The 13,377-nt window shown below is 37.0% G+C and overlaps 1 long non-coding RNA gene and 1 pseudogene across 1 annotated transcript; one reads left to right on the plus strand and one right to left on the minus strand.

Annotated features, from left to right (window-relative positions):
• Nucleotides 1–6,432: 6,432 nt before the first annotated feature.
• LOC116618845 lies at nucleotides 6,433–9,110 on the plus strand. The gene is made up of 2 exons (XR_007306785.1): nucleotides 6,433–6,565; nucleotides 9,077–9,110. It is a non-coding gene; the product is annotated as an uncharacterized LOC116618845 (long non-coding RNA).
• Nucleotides 9,111–10,966: 1,856 nt separating this feature from the next.
• Nucleotides 10,967–12,616, minus strand: LOC125560691 (annotated as a pseudogene).
• Between the last annotated feature and the right edge of the window lie 761 nt (nucleotides 12,617–13,377).

A 13,377-nucleotide genomic window follows, 5' to 3' on the forward strand; every position in this document is an offset into this window, starting at 1 on the left:
CTATTGATGCTTTCTTTTACAAAATGTGGCCCCGATGAATCCAGGTGAAAATGCTCTTCGGGCCATTTTCAGTGGATAGAACGAGAATAAAGATACAAAGCAGTACAGCAGAGGTCCTAATCCCCACCATACCAAAGTTAACTCGTCGATAAATCAAGGAAGACGCTGCTAAAGAAACTCGGCTTGGGCTTTTAGAACTTTCTGCCATTTATTGCGAAGATGGCTGAGAAGGCGGTCATTGAACAACTAAACTGAAATTACTCTCGCATTGCGAAGTGCATATGCACCTCTTCCAGATAACTAGTCATCCTACCGTCAAGGCCACTCGACGGAGACAGCACTCCTTTAAGTCCACAACGACATTTAATGGCCATGGACAGACAGGAGGTCATGCTGTTAGTCCTGATGGATCTAAGTGCGGTATTCGACACCATCAAACACAACGGTCGGGAATGCAAATAAAAAGTGGATAGATTGATTGATTCTTTCCTTACTAGAAGACAGCAGTATATTGTCATAAACAACACGTCATCTAAAAGCTTCAGTCTTGAATGTGGTATCCCTCAGGTAGTTGTCTTGGTCCTATTCTCTTCATTGTTTATGCAAGTTTTATTATTTCTTATTGTTAGTTTTATTATTATTAAGTGGCATTTTTAACATCATAACTCAACACCTCCCAAACGTACATTGGTATGCTGATGACACTTAGATTTACCTCCCCTTCAAGCCGTCACATCCATCACGTCAAGAAGATGCCTTGAGGGCAATTGAGATATGCATATCTGAAGTGCGTGCTTGGATGATTAGTCATCGCCTGAAGATAAACGACTCCAAGACATAATTATTGGTAAATGGGAGACAACAAGCTCGAGAAGGTCAACATCAACTCGGTGTCAGTCGGAAATCAAACCAGTATCAGAAGTGAGGAACGGTTGCTTCGTTTGACAACTACATGAGCACTAATTTACATGTGAGCAAGGTGTGCAGCAAGGTTTTTCGTGGACTACACTCTATGCAAAAATTACGGAAGTACTTGAATTAAAACGCCTGTAAATATCTGATCCACACCTTTGTTACGACACAAACTACTGTAATTCGCTAGCTCCTATCTGAAGTCCCTCATCAACTGCAGCTGTATGTCGTATAATATAAGGTATAATGCCACAAATCTCATGTTGGTCCCAACTAGGGCGTTTGCACCAGAACAATCATCCATGCATCATCATCAAGGGATACGATGACTTATTTTTAAACAGGCACTTGTTCCGTTTATTTTACAATGGTTAATGTAATCTAGATATTTTGATCAACTCAAGTTCTACTTACCGAATATTCACCGATTTCACAATTATCTCTTATGTACTTCAAGTCAAAATATAACATTAAGCAGACACTCAAATTGAATAATCCCAATGTTTATATAATGCTATTACCGTATTCACACTCAGCGATTTTCAGTATTCCACTGCTCCGATTTCCTTTATATCGTTTAGCGATATAACAATAATTTTTCTTAAAAAATCTTATGAAAAGCACAATGTTTAACACATGTCTACATACACTAGCTATCTTTACCTCATTACCACGAAATGATCAAATAAGCCATGACAGTAAGGTCAATCCAAATTCCCCAGTTGGTGGTTACATACCAGAATTTTTGGAAAAATATTAAATCTTAAATAGATATCAGATCGGTTTAAAAAAGGGCTTTCGCACGACCGACCATTTATTAGTACTAAAAACCCTAATTGACTCTTATAAATCAAGCCACAAACCGCTTTTTGCGTGTTTCATCGACTTTAAAAAAGCATGGACAGTGTCTTGAGAGAGGGTTTGCTTTACAAACTAATAAAAATAGGGTGTAGCGCAAGATTTATCACCCTTAATACAAAGTATGTATTTAGATGTTAGATAATTAGTTACAATAGACCAGGGTATAACGCCTTCCTTTTCTTCTCACGTTGGGGTGAAACAGGGATGCAACCTAAGCCCAACCCTTTTCAACATCTTCATCAATGATAATCCAGAAATATTCTGTTCATCGTGCGACCCAGTAAAACTCGATAATACGTCAAAAGTTAACTGTCTTCTCTTTGCTGATGATTAGGTTAAACTATCCGACTCAGCCACCTAAAAATGTAGGCAGATAAATGGAAGCTCACAGTTAATATGAAAAATCTAAAATATAAGTTTTTGGTCCACAACAATACCGGCAGCAATTTACAACAGGTAAATGGGACTACGGTGGAGAGCCATTAAAATGTGTAGACGAATAACTGTACCAACGAACTTTGTAATAATTGACGCACCTTGTAATACCTTACGGGCTTTGTAATAAAATTGACGCATTTTTTAATACCTGACGCACTTTGTAATAAATCTTGACATATTGTAATAAAAAAGCTAACACACTTTGTAATAAAATTTGACGCACTATGTAATAAAAAAAAGCTAACGCACTCTGTAACAAAATTTGACGCACTTTTTGAAGTAAAAAACTTCAAAAAGATATTTGTAAACCATCGATGGCCGTCCTTCCCGAAATGACATCGTATGACAACCAAACTGGCTAGATGACATGTAATGTGTAAAGAGGGTGCAACAAGATTGTCACGTGATGTAGGACTTCATCGATGACGCCATGAAATGCAAAATGATACATATTTCATTATAGAAACACCATATCGCAACCAAACTTAGTAGGTGAAATGAATGTTACAAGGGCGTGCAACGTCATCAAAACCAAAAATATTCATATATCACGATAGAAACATCGTATGACAACCAATCTAGATAGATGAGATATAGGTGTCAAGGGGGTGCAACAACATGTTTATGTGGTACTGTGGTACTGTTTTGACGTCATTGACAATGACCTTGTTTAAAATGAATAAAATTACGTAACATTCTTTAATTCTCACTCGCAGCCTTGTCATACAATTTTACCATAAACGCACTTTTTGGGAGAGCATTTTACTGTAAACGTGGATACTTACGCGATCACTTAATATAAATGTAGTGCGCATTGCATTTTTATTACAAAGTTCACTTTTAAACACGAAGGCGCGGTATAAAAGGGTCTAAGCCCCGTCCCTATTTTTCAAATGGAGAGAAAGTCCAATATGGCAGTAATTACCGTTACGATCCCAGTCAAGAAAGAATGCCCCAAATCTAATTATTTGATATCAAACGAATTAATAATTTCTCAAATGAAAGAAAAGATATGTTTGATTTGTACTTCAAGCCTTTCTTGGCAGCGAGAAATGCATATTTGTATTAGAATTCGTACGGCGCGATTTCAAATCTCCTGCCTTTACCTTCGACGCCTTTTTTGGTATGCTTACCATCCCGACCCTCCTAGGGAAGGATTTGGTGAGCTTGGCCCCGCAATGACCACAGTTATTGCTAAGCAGTCTATCCTAAGGGATTATGCGTGCAACGGGGTGCAAGCAGAGCTGAATTTTGTCATCCTTAGCGTGTTTAGAAAACATGTTTTGTGGAGCGATTTTGCCTCATTTCTTTGCACTTTTCTTGGCCGGTAGCATTAGTATCTCAATCAGACATTCGGTGAAATATGAAGAGCATTGTACTCTGGAAAGAAGCACCTAAAATGGGGAGAAGAGGAAAGGAAGACAGGAAGAAAAGACATTGCATAAAATAATCTGTACTAAAACAGCACAAAGCAGGACATTAGAACTAAACATAAAGCAGCAAACATCGGGTATAAAGTTAAGATACATCATATATATATTTTATTATTTATAAGTCACTTTAAAACGTAAAGCAGCAAACATCGGGTATAAAGTCAAGATACATCATATATATATTTTATTATTTATAAGTCACTTTACAGCTGTAGTGTAAGAGGACACTTCAGTAAAACTTATTTTAGTGAAACCATTATTTCTACTTTTTTGTTGCAACAGGTGTAAAAAAAAATGCAAAGTGTGCCTATCTGTTGTTGTACATCTATGTTCAAGAATTAACCAAAAAGTCTAAGGGAATGTGTCAACTTACCTTTACCCTGTCTGTTATTTATAAGTATACTTAACAGAGTCCTAGGTACGCCTGTTTGAATAGGGAGTATAGTGCAGTCACTTGATTTCCAGGAGAGCACTTGTGCCCTCGTGCTAACTTATCAGATGCAGGGTTAAAAGTTGGGCTTAGTACCATGCCAATAAAATGCAACACTTACTGTTTGTCTGTACAAAACAAGGAAGTGGTATATAGTAAAAGCAAACATTTGTTTCAATACTTGTTTTATAGTGCATAACTGGCTCACAGCAACAGCAAAAAACCCATTGTATAATGGCTTAGCTTACTGAAGGGCTACTAAAGAAATGCCTGATATCCAGATCAGAATGCACCTGTATAGTATTTTATTTTTATCTTATAATCTATGATGACTACAAATAGGGTAATAATAAAAATTGAATTAGCTTTGTGTTTCTATTCGTACAAAAAGGGTCTGGATCCTTAGTTTTATCAAGGGGTTGCCCATGTTTTATACTTTGTAAGTCAAATTATACAAAATAAGGCATGACTTTTACTGTTTTCATTCAATGGATATCCCTCCTGTATCTACACTTGCTTTTACTGTATTTTAGTTCATTCAAAAGTATAATCTAAATGCAGTTTATAAAACATGAATGGTAGCTATACACTTCAGTAACACATAAATCAATTTGATAGCAAAAAAAAAAACATGTTTCCTTTATAAAGGAATGTTTATGATTTAAAATCACAGGGAAAATGTAATATTGTATTTGTCTATGTATCTGCTTTTTCTTGAGAAATATATCTTGTTGATTATTCAGATGCCACCATATGACTTGCTTCTTGAGTATAGCTAGGATTAAATCATATAATTAATTAGAAATTATATAATAGATTCAACATGCAAGTTTGGCCCCCAATTCATTCAGACAGAGATATACTTGTTTAGTTAACATTACTAGAAATACAAATGATGGACTGCTTTCTCTGATGATTTATGTGTATTGATAGAAAGATCCCAGCAATAATAAAAAACACTACCATTTACTACATATTTAAGTATACTTAAATTCCAACTTATAGTAGCTTGTAAATAGATTCCTGGTAAAGGTAAATTTGACACCACTGTTTGTTTTTGTGGTTTTTGCAAAACCTGTATCAATAGTTCTTAAACTTTATTTTTGCAAAAAAAATTTTTTCCATAAATCGCATTCTAAGACGGCTAAAATGGGCCTTTGCTGTTTCCCGTGACCTGTTGACCGTTAATTCACGCCAAATCTTTGACTTTTCTAGTGTATTATTTTGAGGCGAGAACTCGAGCTTGTCGGGCGTAACCTCGCGACAGGTTTTAAGATATGGCCTTCAAATTTTCGGGATCTGATAGATAATTATGCCATGTCATAAAGAGTGTTCGTAATTTTCGATATTCGACTGAAGATCGAGTTTATAGCACTTTTCGTGTCTAAATTTCGCCAGAAATGAGAGTTCCAACTTTGATTGGTGATATTTTGTTGACAGTGTCAAATAACAAAAAGTCCTCCCACACTTTGGTAGATCATCTATTTGTCATTGAGATGCAATGTGCAAGTGCATGCGCAATAACGCGAAGGTGCATTACACTCTAGAGTAAAATCCGTACTTTTGAGTTTGAGGCCTCAAAGCTTGAATACGGAATAAGGTATTGCAAAAATAAAACTTGCAGGAGATAATTCAATCTTTTATTTGATATATAGTTTGTACATGTAGTCAAAATTGTAGCGTGACAATTTTTTTTTCCGCGGACACGTCGTTTACCTTTACCAAGATCTTAACGGATGACTCTAATATGAGCCTAGTCCTGAAATTTTGTGATGTAATTAAATATTATGTATAGAGGATAGGCATATAAGCCAACCTACTTTGTATATGGTCCTAATATAACTGTATTGGTATTTATTGGAATAAAGTTATTATTATTTTATTGTTGTTGTTGTTATTATTTTATTACCAGATTTCACGTGTCACGTACTAATCACTCCAAGACAAAATCACATTTAGCGAAAATCTATTTTAATAATAAGATAATTCATTGGATAGAACCGTATTCATACTCAGTGATTTTTAGCGGAGCCCCATAGTCATAGAAAAGTGGTATAGCTATACGATAAAGTTTCCATGGTCACCACTCTTTTTCCTTTCCATTTACGAGCATCCGCGGCAGAATATAATATGCGGTTTGGTTCAATTTTGGTTTGGGGTCTTGCTCCGGAGCCTCACTTTGAAAAATGAGGCCGCGAGAAACTAGAACTAAATTTCAGTTTGACAGATTTTGACAGACGAACATTGTGCCATGTTTGACTTGGGACTCGTGATCTCTCGTACGGTGTTCCTGGGGGAGACAATTTCCCACGGACGTAGATTGTGGTTGAGTCCGCGGCCTCCCAGCGGTCACACCCAGCCTGGGACGGTATGACCGCTGGAAGTCCGCAGACTCGACCACAATCTACGTCCGTAGGAAATTGTCTCCCGTGTTCGTGGTCAGTAAATCAATAAGAGGAGTGCACAAGCAAGATGTTTAGAGCAAATTTCGGTAAGTTTGTAAAAATGTTCACTCATCAGTTTCTTGGGACGAGTTACCACAGCTTACAAAGAGTGTTGAATGAGAATTTAATAACAGTTGTAGACCGATTTTGCCGACTTATGAGCCAGGTCGGAAGAGTACCATTCGTACCAGCACACGTGCCATAGTCGCGTCTCCCGCAGTCGATGGAGATCTCGACAAAATTGGGCACTAAACAAGCAAAACGAGCACCCTAACTCAATGCCTAAATATTCTGGCTCACTGGGCTATGGACTGTACGGCGTTTGGGAAAACTTATCAGATCAAAACAATGACCCAATGCCTTCTAGTAATTGCTGAAGAGCATGCAACAAGTTTTAGCAAACCCAAGTGATGATAAAAGGTGAAAAACACCTTGACAGAAAAGCTAATACTGTAAAACAATCAAAACAGATTATTATATGGTTTTGTTCATAATTCCAGGCTGTTGTGTTGTATTTAGAACTGACCAAATAGGTCGAGGAGGAAATGGATATGCCAAAAAAAACAAATTCCTACCAATCATGACTCTCGATAAAAGAAAAAAAAGACTAATATATTGCCAAACCCTCTAACAATTACTTCCTACCTTTAAAGGCTTATTGGTATTTTTAGTTATTTTAGTGAAAAACTTGGTAAAAACTAGGTAAACTTCTCTCGCTACTTTCTAAAATTTCAAGCTTAGCTGCAATCAGGGACAAAACTGTTGAAAATTTTAGCGCTTCTAATGCAGTTTCAGATGGTAATCTAAATTACGTAGCATAGTGACTTTGATATCTTCCCCTCCCCATCCCAACCCCCTCTCCCCCAAATTAATGTTGGATTCTTTTACTGACAACCCTAGACAGCAACTTTGAATGGGGGGAAGGGGGATGTGAGTAATAAAAAGTTCCCATATTGTAAGTTATTTCAGTAAGACTACTTTTAAGATGTCATTTTCAACAGGTTTTGTCGCTGATTGTGGCTGCATGTATAACATGTAGCGTTGGAACAACACTGACGCAACTGTATATCATTGTTGCAGCATTTCCCTTCTATTAGAAACTTCTAGTTTTAAATTTATTTTACGGCATATGTCCATTTCGCCCGCATGAATAAATGCCTGGTGCACACTAGCGACATAACAACATGGGCGCGCACTCTTATCTTCGACATAACAACATGGGCGCGCACTCTTATCTTCGACATAACAACATGGGCATGCGCACTCTTATCTTCGACATAACAACATGGGCGCGCACTTTTATCTTCGACATAACAACATGGGCATGCGCACTCTTATCTTCGACATAACAACATGGGCATGTGCACTCTTATCTTCGACATAACAACATGGGCATGCGCACTCTTATCTTCGACATAATGGCCTGGACATATCGACATAAGAGAAAAAATGCGTTGTGTTAATTTCGACCCCATAACCTTTAGTACAATCTTGGTCCATTAAAAAATAATTAAAAGTAGCTTACAAATTATATTTATAAATTTTTTTTTTCAAAAGCGATACATTATTCAGCAAACGTGCTTGGTGATCAAAAAGGAACAAAACCAATTATCTGAAGCTTGTGTTGTTGTGATCTCTTGCAATGTTTATAACTCATGAATAAATGATAAACATTAACAAGCCTTTTTATTTTTGTTCTTTACAATATACTTAAATAATAAAATTACAGTTTTATAGTTTTGAAATGACGAGGATTGTTCAAACCTAACATTTTGGTATTTTAGAATATGTATCAAAAGCAAGCGATTTCTCAAACCTGGGTTGGGTGATGCAACAATATTTTTCGGATAAACATATATACTTTATTTATTGTATGTACTATGGAAGCTACAAACATTTTGTCCAATGCCCTGAATAGTGTTTCGAATTTAGAGAATCTATATATCGTACCATCATATTTTGTAAAGCTCACATCGTCTTATCTGTTTAACTATTAACATTTTTTTGTGTTCAATTTTACTCGATGTTAATTGTGCTATGCAATAATTTTGAAATAAGCTGTCTATCACAGATACTTACAATTGTTCAACATTATGGATAAGAACAATAAGTGTGGGGCTCCTCTTTAGGCAGTGCCTAAATATATCTAGTAGTATTGAACTGCTCCAAATTCCTTTGTCAAAAACTCCACGAGGGTTAGCTTAGAGTCATTATACCCTTCGGGGATGGTCTAGAATGTCCATAGAATGTACTCTGGGGTGTGTATCGTTGAGACGCGTTTGGTGGCTGGGGTTGACTAGCCATGGAACATGTTTTACTGAATAAATTTCAAAGTCGCTTCTTTGGCCAGGCTATGAATGATTATGACAGGTGAAGTTTTGACATTGCCCCCGTACTAAAGATTGTTACATAGTTCCAACAGTTGAAAAAATTCTCTTGCAATACTATTTGTTAGATGAAGAGAAATGCATTCAAATGACATACAGAATAAAATTTTGGAAATATCATTTAAAACAACACAGTGCGCTTATTTAAATTATTATTTTTTTCTTTCACAGCCACCTTCAACCCGAAACTTAAATCACTAAAAGTGAGAGTACACCATTTTATCTTTCTATACATATATGAATGGTACTCATTTATTTTTTCTGTGTAGATGGATAATTAAACACACTGTGGCAGATGTGTAAATGAGCGGTGCATAGAAAGATTTTGATTACAACTAGCACCTACAGTGCCTTATCATTGTCCATTGTGTAGAGCAAGAATCAAAATATATAATGCGGACGAACCGCTACTATAAGGGGATAGAGGGTTACTGTTCGTGTTTTACAGGCGAACAGCATGGCAATTACATAAATTCAGATAACACATTAGAAATTGAAAATAGTTCTTTAAACCACACAGTGCGCTGTATTACAACTGATATAGTTTTTTCTTTTCCAGCCATAAAAAAAGCTACAAGCACTACCAATGTAAGTACATAATCTTATATACATATATGAATGCCATTCTTTAAAAAAATTTCCTTTTTCAGTGTAGTTGGATAACAAATCCCAACATTGCAATTTGCCTGTCGAGAACATGCTGCCTTGTTGTGGTTTGGAATGCTGTTTGCATTTCACCCAAGAACGGGTGCTGATCTTGGCGTAAATGCTATTTTTTCATAAACAATTCTTTGTGCTATTATAATTTGCTATAGTTTTTCTAAAACAGCAAGCTCATCAGGGATCTCTTAAACCCCAGATTATTGCATACAGTTTGACATGTTACTTAATTCTTGAATACCTTGGAATTATGTAATTGCATTTTTTTGCACATGCTGCCAGTAGTTTATTTTTCGCATTGTAAAAGAGCTCACGCGTCTTGATGAGCTCTGCTCTAGTATACCTTCTACTGTCAATATAAACAAACTGGAAGCGAAAGAAATGGAATACAAGGTAGCAAATAATTATATTATGCAAGGCTCTATAGCTAGAACACTGGTACAATGGTATGGTATAATTACGCATCTGATCAGCCACTGACAGTTTGCACGGCATAGAGAATTCCAGATACCCTCTGTATGCGTACGAGGCCCAATCCCCGAATACCTGAATGAATTCACCAGGAATCCCTAAAAGAAAGGCCCAAGTTGTAGCACCCCTACGAAACGAATGACCTCTGTAAGAATGGGCATGAGGGACCCCTACCGCTGCAAGACGTCGCCGCAGTTCCGACACGAAATGAGCCTTGGTGAGGGGGTACAAACGCCTTGCGCGTCATTACTTTGAAGAAGGTGGGAAACGAGTGCTTTGTTAATTCTTGATGCACCTTTCTTGAATACTTAATCATAGTTGAAAGAATGCATTCAGCGGTGGAAATGATATCTTCATCGGATGACCGGCTTATTATGGTGCTTTACCCACCCGCAGACCTCCCAAATTGCTTCTTATACCATCGGAGCAGAAAATACAAATAGAGACGGGTTGCTTCGCTCCCTAAATAAGTCGTGAATACTTTTATATTCTGTTTTCGCTAGTATTGAGATTTCCAAAATCGTTAAAAGATACACGCGTACCGCTTTCCCTGCAGAAATGCTTAACGAAAGTCGTCACAATTGATATATCAGACTTGTAAGGCATATTGGCAGAATAAAAGCTATGTAGTGTCTGCAATGCTTTCGTTTATTATACTATATTGTCCTATGATATTAGTTATACATAAAAAGCCATTGCCGTTAAAGTCCCCCACCTGACTAGTAGTCTTTAAAATCCAAGTTAATTTGTGCAATCACACGGGTGATTCTCCATGGTGGCTTTGTCTTACTTTAACATGACAGACACATGATAGTTCAACCATGTATTTAAAATTTTTGTTCAATTATATAGTGGTATTTCATTGTTTGAAATTTCTTAAAGGATAACGATAACGATGTGCCGTGAAACCATGAATTATGTCATTTTTATTTTTTCCATTCATCATCAATTTATACTTTTCTATTACACTACACTTATTGATATAGAGCTTTGTAATGCAGGATTTCCTCTTTAGCTTTCTCTGGGGATGATGATTCTTTCATAGCTGCTCTGTGACATTTTGAAGCAGTTATTCTTACTCGTCTTTCATGATACCATGCCTTGTTGTTTGACTGGCCCCTTGAATGTCTTTTATTTCAGACTTAGATAAATTAAGCTTTTTTTTAATGCATTGACATCTTTCATTGATGGTGGGAAGAGAGACAGGGTGTTCCTCTATGGAAGATAGCAAGTCAGGGATTTCTTCATTCTCTTTGCTTCCCTCATCATCTTGGGGGACTACTTGAGGAAGAATATGTATCCACCCCACTTTTTTGTTTGACTTTACTTCATAATCTTTCAGAAGATTGAGCTTTGAGTTTTTCACTTTGTGATCAGGCCACTCCCTCTGATGTAGAGCCCGCACATCATGTCCTGGAGTGGTAAATGACTTTCTTTTTTTCTTAATGGGCTTTGCATAGTCATGTTTCCTAAATTCCTTTTTTTGAAATGGGAACTACTTCGCCTTTTCACTTACGGGGAATGTTCCATCTGCATGGCTTGGAGGTGCATGACAAATCTGATGCATCTGAAACAATTTGAGCCCTTTCTTTACAGACTCATCCAAAGCAAACAAAGTTGCTGTGACATGATTGCAGCGTCCATCTACACCTGCGGGACAACCACATTGTGCCTTTAATATGTTACCATATGAGGACACAACGAAATGGCATGTGTAGACTGCAGTCTTTTTCATTGAGGGTAACAATTTGCTCTTCAAATAATGTTTCCCATTCAATGTTAAATGACTCATAAAAATAACATGGCCAGATTTTATAGAAGTTATATCCCTTTACTAATGGTTTTGCAGTTGAAAGCTGCAGTGTCGAAAGTTATTTTTGGTATTCCAGCTAAATCACTGCTGAAACCTTCCTCCGGAAATGTAGAAGAGCTTTCTATAGGGTTAGCGTTTTCAATTACTCAGAGTTCAGCTTTTTTCCATAAAACGTTGATGCATCCATCTGGATCGCGTAGATATCTGGCTGATGGACCACTCTTGATGTAATCTTTTACCCTAGAATACAGTGAATATATAGTATAATTAACACAAAACTTAACATGATAATTTTTCTTGGAGTCGCATTCACAAAGGATGCCTACAAGCGATTTGCCGAAGATAAACCGAGAAAACTAACTGCATTTTATTGTTATACGAGCATTGCAATCTTATAATTATTGGATGCTTGACGGACTTTAAGCGACTCGGAATTGCTTGAAAAATATATTTATTACACGAAACTTCGAAAGACACACACGAAATCTCACCGGCATATCAAGGCTGCTTTTCTCCCCGATGTTTTAGCCCCTCGTCATAACAGCCACATGCGACGTTGGACTACCGAACATTGTTCTATTGTTTCCCGTGGAAGTTCAGCACCTGCAATATCTTTTTCGCTCAATACAATGTTTTGTTTTCGCACGAATTCATCTTGGAAAGAAGCCATGTTGAGACGACTGTAAATTTTGTCCTTCCAAACAATCCATGCATGCTTTGCGGTCCAAACTCGGACCTAGTACCCCGCTCAATGTGGAAATGGCGAATTGCCATTCTTGTTTCAGGCCTAACTAAAACACTGTACACAATGTACACATGACATTTATAAAAACTAAGTAAAGTACGATAGCAACAACGTATTTTTGCTATATATATATACAAGATACTCAAAATTCGATAATTTACTAGATATATATTCAAATTTTAAAGGGGCAGTATGATGAGGTTCTTAAAATACGTCCTCTAGCGCGGAAATGTAAAGATCAAGCGTTCAACTATCAGGTTCCAAACGCTCCAAGTGAAATATCGAGTTGCAGTATGTTTTGTTTACACCTGAAATACAGCAATTTTTGGCCGCCATTATTCAGTTGTAATCGAACGATCTAACGCTGTGATGTCACTTGTTCCCAAATCAAGCTATGGGATGGAATGCCTCGATCTGAGTCGCCAAAAAATCACAGCACGCACAGAGAGTGGGGTGAGGATTTAACCAGAGAATTCAGCGCAATACAATTTACTCAATGAAAGTACCCCCAAATTAGATAGGTCAGAGGTCTGTCGTGCTGAAACGTTGAATAAGCAAGCTAAAAAGTGGAAGGAGAAAGCCCTGAAACAGAAAGACTAAAGCCAAGTAACAACCGTCTTGACTTTGTGAATTACCCAAAACAAACTGTATGATGGTGAGTTAAGAATACGATCTTACGAGCTCAGAAGAACGATGGGAACCCAAATAATGTATATCTCAGTTATGTGACACAATATGAAGAAAAGTGCAATGTCCGGTAAGAAAATAATAAAAACATTACTG

This window comes from Nematostella vectensis, chromosome 15, assembly GCF_932526225.1.
Source record: "Nematostella vectensis chromosome 15, jaNemVect1.1, whole genome shotgun sequence".
NCBI lineage: Eukaryota > Metazoa > Cnidaria > Anthozoa > Actiniaria > Edwardsiidae > Nematostella > Nematostella vectensis.